The sequence below is a fragment of the Muntiacus reevesi genome, chromosome 21 (assembly GCF_963930625.1).
Source record: "Muntiacus reevesi chromosome 21, mMunRee1.1, whole genome shotgun sequence".
In the NCBI taxonomy this organism is placed as follows: domain Eukaryota; kingdom Metazoa; phylum Chordata; class Mammalia; order Artiodactyla; family Cervidae; genus Muntiacus; species Muntiacus reevesi.
In genome coordinates, this window is record NC_089269.1 from 6,748,754 (window position 1) to 6,759,927 (window position 11,174).

At 36.1% G+C, this 11,174-nt stretch overlaps 1 non-coding gene across 1 annotated transcript; it reads right to left on the reverse strand.

Moving 5' to 3' along the window:
• Nucleotides 1-6,787: 6,787 nt before the first annotated feature.
• TRNAC-GCA (transfer RNA cysteine (anticodon GCA)) lies at nt 6,788-6,859 on the reverse strand. Its single transcript has one exon. It is a non-coding gene; the product is annotated as a tRNA-Cys (tRNA).
• Nucleotides 6,860-11,174: the final 4,315 nt, after the last annotated feature.

Genomic DNA, 11,174 nt, shown 5'->3' on the forward strand with positions numbered 1-11,174 from the left:
ACTCAGAGGGCAGATGCTCAAGAATTCTGTGGGCATTTTACTCTGTGTGAGATTGGAAGTCATTGAAAATTTTGAGCAGAGAAATGGCAATCTCTGATTTGACTTTTAATAGAATCTCTCTGGCTCCTCTGTTGATGGCAGACTTTAAGGGATCAAGGTTATGGGAGAGAGGCACATTATGAGGTTATTAGTCATTGGTGAGACATGCTAGTGGCTCAGACCAGGGTGGAAGTAGGGAACATGAAAGGAAGTGGTCAGAGTCTGTGTACATTGTGTTTTGAAGATAGGTAGTTTGCTGAGAGCATGTGGGTGTGAAAATAACATAGGAGTTGGAGAAGATTATGAGCGTCTATCCTAAACTAATGCTAGATTGTTATGATTGTTAATTGAGAAACCCAGATGGGAAAGATTTGGGGGAAACAGGGTTTTGTGGTTACTGTTCTGCTTTTTTTTTTTTTTTTAAAGGTGTAGATGTCAAGGATTCAGTTTTGGACTTGTAAAATTGAGAGATCTATTAACACTTTTATAGAGCTGTCATGGATTTAGGTAGGGGAGAAATCTTTAAGGGAAATCTTTAATTGGATCCCTTCAGCATAAAGGCAGTGTTGAAGTATTGATACTGTGAAAGGTTGTCAAAGGACTGACCATACATAGTGACAAAGGGGAGAGCTGAGTCATGGGGCTTTCCCTGGTGAAGAATGTGAGTTGGAGGAGCGCCAGTAAAGGACATTCAGAAGCAACCAGAGAGGTAGGACGTCAACCAGGAGAGTAGGGTGATCTGTATGTCAAGGATGTTTCAGAGAGGAAAGAGAGATTAACTATTTCAAATGCATGGTGTAGTACAAACTAGGAGAGAACAGAAAATAACCATCGAATTTAGCGAAGTGGAGTTCACCGCTGAGCTTGGCGAGACAGCTGAGTTGAGTGGTGAAGTTAAGATCTGGCTTAATTCAGGGCAAGAGAAAGTGGGAAGGGAAGTATTGGAAAGAATTGTGATACACAAGTCATTTCTTCACAGAACTTTGCTATTAAAATAAAAGTCAAAGGAGCAGTTCTAAAAATATTATACAAATGAACTTGTGTACAAAACAGAAGCAGACTCACAGATTTAGAGAATTAATTTATGATTACCATGGTAGGAAGGTGGGAGGGAGGGCTAGGTAGGGAGTCTGAGATTGACATGTACACACTTGTGTGTTTAACCAACAAAGACCCACTGCACAGCTCAGGGAACTCTGCTCAATATTCTGTAACGGCATAACTGGGAAAAGGATTTCAGAGAACAGATACACATATGTGTATAACTGAATCACTCTGTTGTATCCCTGAAACTAGCACAAACTTGTTAATCAAATGTACTCCCAATATGAAATAAGTTAACAACAACAAAATTAAGGGGACTGCAAACCTGAGATTTTTCTTAAAACTAACGTGGAGAAATGACAACATGTCTATTTGCTGATGAGAAGTAGTAAGATAGAACAGTATTCTCTGGTGGATGAATAGACAAATCTTATGCATAAGAGGAAGTTTTGGGAAAATATTCAGTCAAAGCTGGCAGGTGAGAAGATGTGGAGATGGAAGTTTATGGAAAATTCGTATTATGTGTTTCAGGTTTTGTAGGCAAATGCACAGCAAGCTCATAAGCTGAATGTGGAGATGTCCTATGGAGATATGGAGGCTTAAGTAGAGGAGAATGTATGAACTAGGCCTTGTTGGACAGTGGGGAAATGAATGAACTAGGAGAGGCTTCTGGGTAACAGGAAGCCCCCTTTCCACTCTTACCTGCATGGATTAAGGATGCAGTGATGAAGGCACAGTAGCTATCTTGCAGTTATGGCATAAGAATTGTGTGGCCACATTTCACATGAGTAAATGGAAAGAACTTTTCACTTGTTTGTAATTTTGGAGACATTCTACCTTTCCTTCACTTACATCTAGACTTCCCAGTGTATGAGAAAAATAAAATGTCTGGGTAATCTTTGATAGTTCTTTGATCTCCTGAACTCTATTCTAAAATATACTATAAGCTTGGCCTTATATATTAGAAAGAATTCACCAAAGTTTTTGAAAAAGAATATGGCATGACATGCAAAATGCTGGGCTGGATGAATCATAAATGGGAATCAAGATTGCTGGGAGAAATACCAGTTACATCAGGTATGCAGATGATACCACTCTAATGGCAGAAAGTGAAGAGGAAATAAAGAGCCTCTTGATGATGGTGAAGAGGAGAGTGAATAAACTGGCTTAAAACTCAGCATTCAAAAAACAAATATCATGGCATACATTTTCATAACTTCATGGCAAATAGATGGAGGAAAAATGGAAACAGTGACAGACTTTATTTTCTTCGGCTCCAAAATCACTACAGACGGTGACTGCAGTCATGAAATTAAAAGACACTTGCTCCTTGGAAGGAAAGTTATGGCCAACCTAGACAGCATACTAAAAAGCAGAGACATTACTTTGTCAACAAAGGTCATCTTGTCAAGGCTATGGTTTTTCCAGTAGTCATTTGTGGATGTGAGAATTGGACTATAAAGAAAGCTGAGTGCTGAAGAATTGATGCCTTTCCACTGTGGTGTTGAAGAAGACTCTTGAGAGTCCCTTGGACTGCAAGGAGATCCAACCAGTCCATCCTAAAGGAAATCAGTCCTGAATATTCGCTGGAAGGACTGATGTTGAAGCTGAAACTCCAATACTTTGGCCACCTGATGCAAAGAACTGGCTCATTTGAAAAGGCCTTGATGCTGGGAAAGATTGGAAGGGGATGACAGAGAGTGAGATGGTTGGATGGCAAGAATGACTCAATGGACATGAGTTTGGGTAAACTCCAGGAGTTGGTGATGGACTGGGAGGCCTGACATGCTGCAGTCCATGGGGTTGCAAAGAGTCGGACAATACTGAACAACTGAACTGAACTGATTCTGGGAATACTGAGACAGTCAACTTATTTTGTGGCAATAAGTTAAAAATACTTTTCTGCTCAAACTACCAATTTATTGTGACAAAATGTTAATTGTCATGATTTTGAAGATTCATGTAAATGACTACATAATGGAACTTTCTAAAGCTAAATCCAAATGACTGTCTTATTTCATTGATTTGTCTGCCTATACATTTCTTGTTTTGGGCCAAGCATCGGGCTAGGTGAAGAGATAAAGCAGTGGACAAGAAAGACAGGCCTTGTCAACAGAGGGCAAGTCTATTTTATGAAAGAAAGGAAGAGAAATAAATTTACTGAGCACATACTAAGTGCCAGTTACATAAAATATGTCAAGCCCTTGACATTTGCTTTACATACTCACTACTCTGCCATCCCATTGCTTAGTTCAGGGTCATACAACTGTAATGTCACCATAATTGAATGTCTTTCTGGTTAAAAGTAGTTAAGGGGATTTAGAAATGAACATGAGGAAGGAGCCTCTTGCTGAAAAGTCAACAGTCTATGAAATATATTCATGTAACCTGAATAATATAGCACCTAGAAGTTTTGCTATAATGAAACTTTCTTCTAGATTTTAATTAGCTTCTGTGCAATGAACACTTTAGAAATTATTACCACTAAGATAACACAGGAGGTAAGATTTAAATGTCAAGGATTCTTTAAATTGAAAAAAGTCATAATGATTGCTAGAGGATAAATAGTGCCTCTTTTAAAAAATATAGAGTTTGATTACTTGGTTTGTGGACTATTCTGGCTTCATCACTGTCATTTTCTTGAATTTCCCTTAGCTCAACTTAGAAAATTTTCTCCATTTCTTATGGCTTTCTCTTCAGAAGGTTCTTCAAAAGAAGAAGGCAGTTGAAATTCATGATTAAATGAGGTATTTTTATATGGAAACTCGCTGTAGTTGCACAGATTGTTGTTTTTCTGGTCTTTTACTTAATCTCCTAGCTTTCTCATTGTTTTTTCTGCTTTAGAAGGTGTATTATGTTATGTTCATATTACAAAGAAAATCTACTAATAGGGTGGTACAAACCTTCTCAGTATGGGAAGATGGATGGTTTTATTCTATTACCTTTCCTTTACAGCCATTTCAACTTTTTAACCGATTAAATAATAGCAATTTGATTAGCAAAAATTGTATGTTTAAATTTTTTAACTAAGTTTTGGAAAGAATTAATGTATACCTTTTTATCCTCTGCTAAACCAATCTGGGCAATAAACATAAATTTTAGGCAATATTTTACATTTTAAAAACAATATCAAAGTACTGGTTTAGTTATCATATCACTGAATTAACTACTGTTTTGATGCTCAATAGCGTTAGCGTTTATGGACTTACTAAAGCGACCTGAGAGTAATTTTTCCTTCGTGAAAATTCATGACCTCAACTACAGAGGAAATGACACTTCCTAAATTAGACAGATGCTTGCAAAGAAAATATTTCCCAACCAGTTATCAGGTGGAGTGATGTGGGGGAAAACACTCAAAACACCAACAAAGAGTAGGTGGTAGAGAATATCATTTGCACATGAATAAATCAGAATTTCCATCAAGCTTAGAAACCTGAATGTTTGCCATGACACAAGAGGATCCTAAACAAAATCTTTATTTTCATTAAACAATCCATAGCTGATATTTTTACATGAAAGACAGTTTGCTAAAGAGGTAAATGTTTTTGAACTTTTTGTTTCTCTTTACTTTTTTGCAAAACAATTTGAAAAATACATTAAACCTAGAGTTTTGTGCATTTATTGTTTAAAATATCAGTAAATGCAGCAGTCAAAATTGTAGTGTGTCCTTGGTAAGGTGCATTTATGGTTGGTAAATTAATGTCATGAATTAGTAATTTGTATTGAGGTCATTGCTAATGTTGCTATGAATATATGGACTTCTCTACAGATTTTGTAGTTTGAATATAATATTGATTATCTATCTAGATAACTAGATGCATACATGTATGCATGTATTTTTTGAAATAGGTATATAGAGACACTTTTCTGAGAAAATAAATCTTGAGAATTATTTTAGGGCAAAATTTCCTTTGTAAAAAACATGAAAGAAATTTACTCTATAATGCCGTGGACGTTTGGGAAAGATGGCCTATTTTTTTAAGTGAATAAGTGGTATACAATGTTCTGCACATTGATTTCTTGGTCTATAAAATGGGGTTTGACAAGGAGGAGGTCTGGAGAGGGAACTGAATAATATTCCTTGAGCTTATTGTCTATTTTTGCAGGATTATAAATTTCTGAGGGATAGTGTAAACTGAGCATGAATTTATCTTTTTTTCATAGTTCTCTAGGTTTACAAATTGGTTATCTGACAGCTTCTTGCTCTCGTGAAATACACATTTTCCTTCCCAAATGGAAAGGCAGAGAGATTTTTTTATTGGTATAATTAAGAGTGTTACTGCTAGAAAACAAATTTTAAAGCGTTGCCTATGTAGTGTTCCAATAATTGATAAATTTATAAATAAATGAAGTTTAGACAAGGAAGTTAATTGATAAACACAATCTTTTTAACAGCCATTATTACTGTACTGTTAAATAGGTAAAATGCTGTAAAAATGTTTTGTATTTTTTTGTTGTTGTTAAATGACTTGATAAAATGTATTATCTTCCTAGATTTGGCGGGGGATATATTTATTGTTCAAAAGAAAACCTGTGTCAATAGATGAAGCACTTAAAAATCTTCAAATGTTGTAAAAAATTTTTAAAAAGCCAAAGTTACTAGATCTACTTAGCAAATTACAACTTTAGTGTAATAAATGGATCATATATTCCAATGACTACTTTGGTTGGTTTTTCTAATAGTGTATTTCTAATACTGTTGAGACAGAGTCCAAAGATTCAGGGTGAACATGATCCTGGTGAGATAATGTTATGTGTTTCTTGTGTGTCTGTGCTAGAATAAAAGTAATGGGAAAGAATATAGAAAAGAGATAACCAAAAATTGGGGGAGAATATTATGCAAGAGTAAAGAAAATGAAGTTGGAATATTATGGAAGAAGCAGTACATGGGTACACATAGATATCCTTAAATATTTCAAATTTAGTAAAATATTATTTTGGAAATATTTACCATTCAGGCCGTTCCTGGTGGCTCACCAGTAAAGAATCTGCATGCAAATGCAGGAGATGCACGCAAGAGACACACATTCCATTCCTGGGCGGGGAAGATCCCCTGGAGTAGAAAACTGCAACCCACTCCAGTATACTTGCCTGGAAAATTCCATGGACGGGGAGCCTGGAGGGTTACAGTCCATGCGGTCACAAAGAGCTGGACACAGCTGAACAACTGAGCACAAATACACATTTAGCATTCAGAGGGGATGATTCACTTACCTAAATTTATAATAAAGGTTAAAATATCTTTTATTACATATTTACCAATGTGTTTTATAAAAGAAATTATATCAAAACGGATACACTTTCTTTATCTGAGAGGTCATGATTTGGGGCTAACAATGTGGTTAGGAAATGAATAATTATAGACTAAACACAGTATTGACAGGGAAATCAGTTATTAGAATTAAAAACTGCAGGCGTTGTGTTGGTAAAAACTCAAATGGACTTTTGATTAAGAACGTGAACTCTGAGTCAGGTTGCCTACATTTCAAGTACAGGCCTTACTTATAAGCGGTGCAATACTGTACAGCACCCTGGATCTCACATCATCATCTGAGAAGCAAAGATGATGATGTGCTTTGCTGGTCGCTCAGTCATGTCTGACTCTGCGACGCCATGAACTGTAGCCTGTCGGGTTCCTCTGTCCATGGGGATTCTCCAGGCAAGAATACTGGAGTGGGTATTCCATGCCCTCCTCCAAGGGGTCTTCCCAACCCAGGAATTGAACCTGGGCCTCCTGCATTGCAGGCAGATTCTTTACCAGCTGAGCTACCAGGGAAGCCCCGAAGATGATAATAATAGAACTCCAATTCATAGTATTTTTAAGAGGATTAAATTGTATACATGTGTGAATGTTATTATATGATTGTGTAATTGTGATGTGTGTGATTATGAATGTGTTTATGTATAAGTACTTGCATATGTATATGTGATTGTGGACTGTACGTAGTTGCGTTTGTGAAGGTGTGCATATGGTTATGTGTACATGTATGTATATATATATGCATATGTGATTTGAGTGTGTGAGTGTGTGCAAAGTTCTTTGAGTCCTTGACACATAATTTGTCCTCCATTGGCACGCATTATAGCTATAAATGATACTTGCATTGAAAGAGGGGAAGAAAAGGAGGAAGAACCGGGGACAGACAAATTGAAAAAATTTCAACTATGGACATTTCGAATGAAATTAGCATCCTTTTTTTGTGTGCAGAAGGGTGAAGATTAGTTAGGAAGATTAATGGTGAAGGATTAACATAGAAGCTACTGAAAAGAAGACAAAGGGGCAGAAGGTAACATCTCAGAGGAAAGTGAATGATAGTCTCTTAAATGTAAGCAGTTCATAAATGAGCGAATGAGAAAATTATATCTCTCCTTGGTTTGATTCTTGTTTCTCTACTCTGACTTCTCTAAAGTAGAGAAATAAAGGGTAGAATTTTTCTCCATTCAGCTAATATGTTTCTGTGGATACATATGCTCATGTCCCGCAATCATTTAGGTTATATATGCCTGTGAAAAAGATTTTTAAATTTTTAAACAGTGCTTCAGAGCTATTGTTATTGTTTCCTTTTGATATTACATTAAAATTTAGCTTATTTTAGGATTAAGATCCTGTGATTTTATTCTGCTGACTTGTGAGCTTTAGTGTTAACCTTGGGTAGTATTTACTGAATGTTTGCACAAGAAGAATTTATGTCACTAGGAGGATGGTAAATATGCATGTTAAATATATGAAGGGTGACACACGGTAGACACCTATCTTTGCTATGTTTACTGCTAACTTTGCATGTTAAATATTATCTAGATTTTAGATGCAGAAGCATGTTCTGTCAACATGTAAAAATGTACTCCATTTTGCTTTTATTACACAAATTTCTCGTATCCTGTTCTAATGCGAACTATAGAACAGTATCTTCCACAGAAAAGTTATGAAAGGGTACTTTCATAACTTGAATGAATTCAATTCATATCTGTTTGCAAAGATAACCACTGGGGAAGAAGTTATAGCAATGATAAACTTATATTTACTCATTTTAACATTTCTGAAATACATTGAATCCATTCATCAATTAGCTCACATGTTAGTATCTCATTGGTAGGTAGTATTATTCTCTAAATCTTAGTTGAAAGCAAAGGTTTGTGATTATTTAAGCATCTTTCTTTTGAAGAGCACAAAGTATTTCTGAGTTACCTGAGCTCCATATCATTTTTCATGAAAGCCAGCAAATAGGAAGCATTAATATTTTCATATTAAAACTAGAGTACAGGAAATAACTTGAGATAGAGTGACTTGCTCAAGATTATACACTAAATGAATTGATGGGAGAATTGATGATTTGGGTTGGCAAGTTCAATGACCATCTGAGTTGAAAAGATGTTTTAATTGAGAAGGTCATTGAGAGAAAGGGGTTCATTCAGATATACTTCATGGAGCTTGTACCAAATTTTACTTTATATTCCTTCATAATTTCCCCAATATGGAAAAATATTGCCTAGATATTTCAAAACTACAAAATTATGTTTAACAGTATTTTCTCTATTTTAATCTCCATACAGCCAGGGAAATATATTCCTTAGCATCTTCCTGAGATGTCAGAATAAGCCAAATTATAATTCATTAATTTCAAAAGAAACAACATGTGGCCTCTGAATATTTAAAGAAGATATATTTGCCTCTTGCATTTTAGACAGAGTCAGCTTCTAACCATCCTTACAACGGAGATTTCTCTGAAAAAGTGTTTCTTATGTTGCTTTACTTAATCTGTCCAGAAGGTTGGAAGTCCAGGCTGATGTACATAAAATGAATCAAGGGTAATTTAATATACAAATCATTTATTACCATTGTCTGTCATGGTAATTTCCTTAGAATCTCATCATTGATGTCAGGGAGTATTAATTGAACATTGAATTTAGACTCCAGAGGTGTCTAAAGAGCATGAAAGGCAGGGCTTCCCCTGAGTGGGCTTATGATTCATTTAAAGAATAAGATATATTTGAATATATAGCTTATATAGCTCACATAATGAGGTAGGATATGCTAAGTACTAGGTCAGTGGTAAAGCCAGTGAAGGACACTGGAATTTAGTAGTGACAGATTAAAATAAATTAGAGTAATCAGAAGGGGGGACATTTCATTCAAAAAAAAATAAAAAATAAGCTAGTCTTCAAAGGAAAATTGTGAACCAGAGCAAAATTGATGAACAGATTTCAATTTGAGTGAGAATTCCAATTAATAGGTAATGGCTTCCCAGATCAGTGTTAAAGATTAGGTGAGCAATCAGTGTATCAAACTATTACCTTTATTGATCAGAAATTTGGTTTGCAGAGTATATCTCTTATTTGAGACCAAAATATAACTTCCTATGACTTTTAAAAATTAAGCCTTTAGATTTGGCTAAGGAAGATTATGAGTGGACAGAACAGATCTTTTGCTAATCAGTTGCTTGGAAAACCTCAGGATACTTCACAACCAGTTGAGGTAGGATAAAGGAATAATATAAACACACTACTGTATATAAAAGAGATAACCAACAAGGACCTACTGTATAGCACAGGGAAACAGATTCAATATTTTGTAATAACCTATAAGCAAAAAGAATCTAAAAAGATATATGTATATCTATCTTTATTTATGTATAACTGAATCTCTGTTCTGTGCATCTCAAATGAACACGACATTGTAAATCAGCTATACTTCAATTAAAAAATTAACTAATTTAAAAAGAAAATAGAATGAGTGGGCAGAGGTGTTTAGCTTTCAACTGGGCAGAGGTGAAGAATAGGAAAGTATTCTCTCTTTATAGACAGGTGAATTCTGGAGGAAGGGCAAGAATCAATACGCTTGCCCATATGTGAGCAAGGAAGGAGTAAACAAAAGAGTTGGAAAATATGACCACACTTTTCCTATTATTCTCAAGGTGGTATATGTAAGGATGGAAAACTTCCAGCATTCTTATGCTATTTTATCAGCCCAGGTAAGAATGCGGAAAGAGGGCGAAGTTCCATTGTATTTGCCATGGGTGTGGGGTGATGGATTGGTGGTATGTCTGATGCATATTTTCCATTCCTAAAGTTAACCATGAAGACACTGTAACCAATGATAATGGTGAGAGAAAGGCATGGAGGCAGAGATAGGTGATTTGATCCAGATAAAATGGTAACTACCTTGCCTTGATTATGAGGCCAGTGCTGGAGAATGTTGGAGGGTACTTAGAGATTTTCTCTCCCCCAGAAAGGACTCACAGCCACATTCTTTGTTCTCTTCTCTTCCTGTTGTGGCTTTCCTAGTGGCCCACATGGTAAATAATTAGCCTTTAATGTGGGAAATTCAGGTTTGATCCCCGGGTTGCAAAGATCCCCTGGAGAAGGGAATGGCAACCCACTCCAGTATTCTTGCCTGGAGAATCCCATGGACAGAGGAGCCTGGCGGGCTGCGGTTCATAGGGCCACAAAGCGTTGGACAGAACTGAGCACGTAACACTTTCACTTCTTCCTTTGTATCTTGGAGAATACTGCCAGTGGGTCCCTTCCAGCTTTGCCAGGAGGAAGACGCTGTCTCCCCAGCCTCTTTCCTTTGGCTGAGGAAGCTTGAATGTTCTAGACAATTTTTTCTGCACAGCAGTTTCTGTTTGTGAGCTATTCAAGTGTCCAGTGGGTTTTTAATACAGAAATATAAGTTTGAGAAGAGGGGTGAATAAGTCATAAAAGCTCATAGCAAAATTGTTTTAATAATTCTCCTTGTCTTTTTATGTTTCCTGAGTACTCTTTTGTATTACAGCTGTTTCTTGAGCCATTAGTGTTCTGAGGGCACCTGATAAAATTTCTGACTCAGATTCTTATTTATATATTGAGATATTCTCTTGGGGCAGGAAATCTGAGTCTGTTTATCCATGATTGTAAATCATGTAAATCTGGGTCAGTTTACCCCTAATAGAATGTATATTTGCAATCCCAGACAGTTGTGGGATGATGGGCAGGGGGAGATAATAACTGTTATCCTGTTATGTTTTTACAAGTTGATGCTGTTGCATTATTATGACCTGGATTCACATGCTGACTACAACACCGAAGAATCTGGAGATCTGGAGCAAATCATC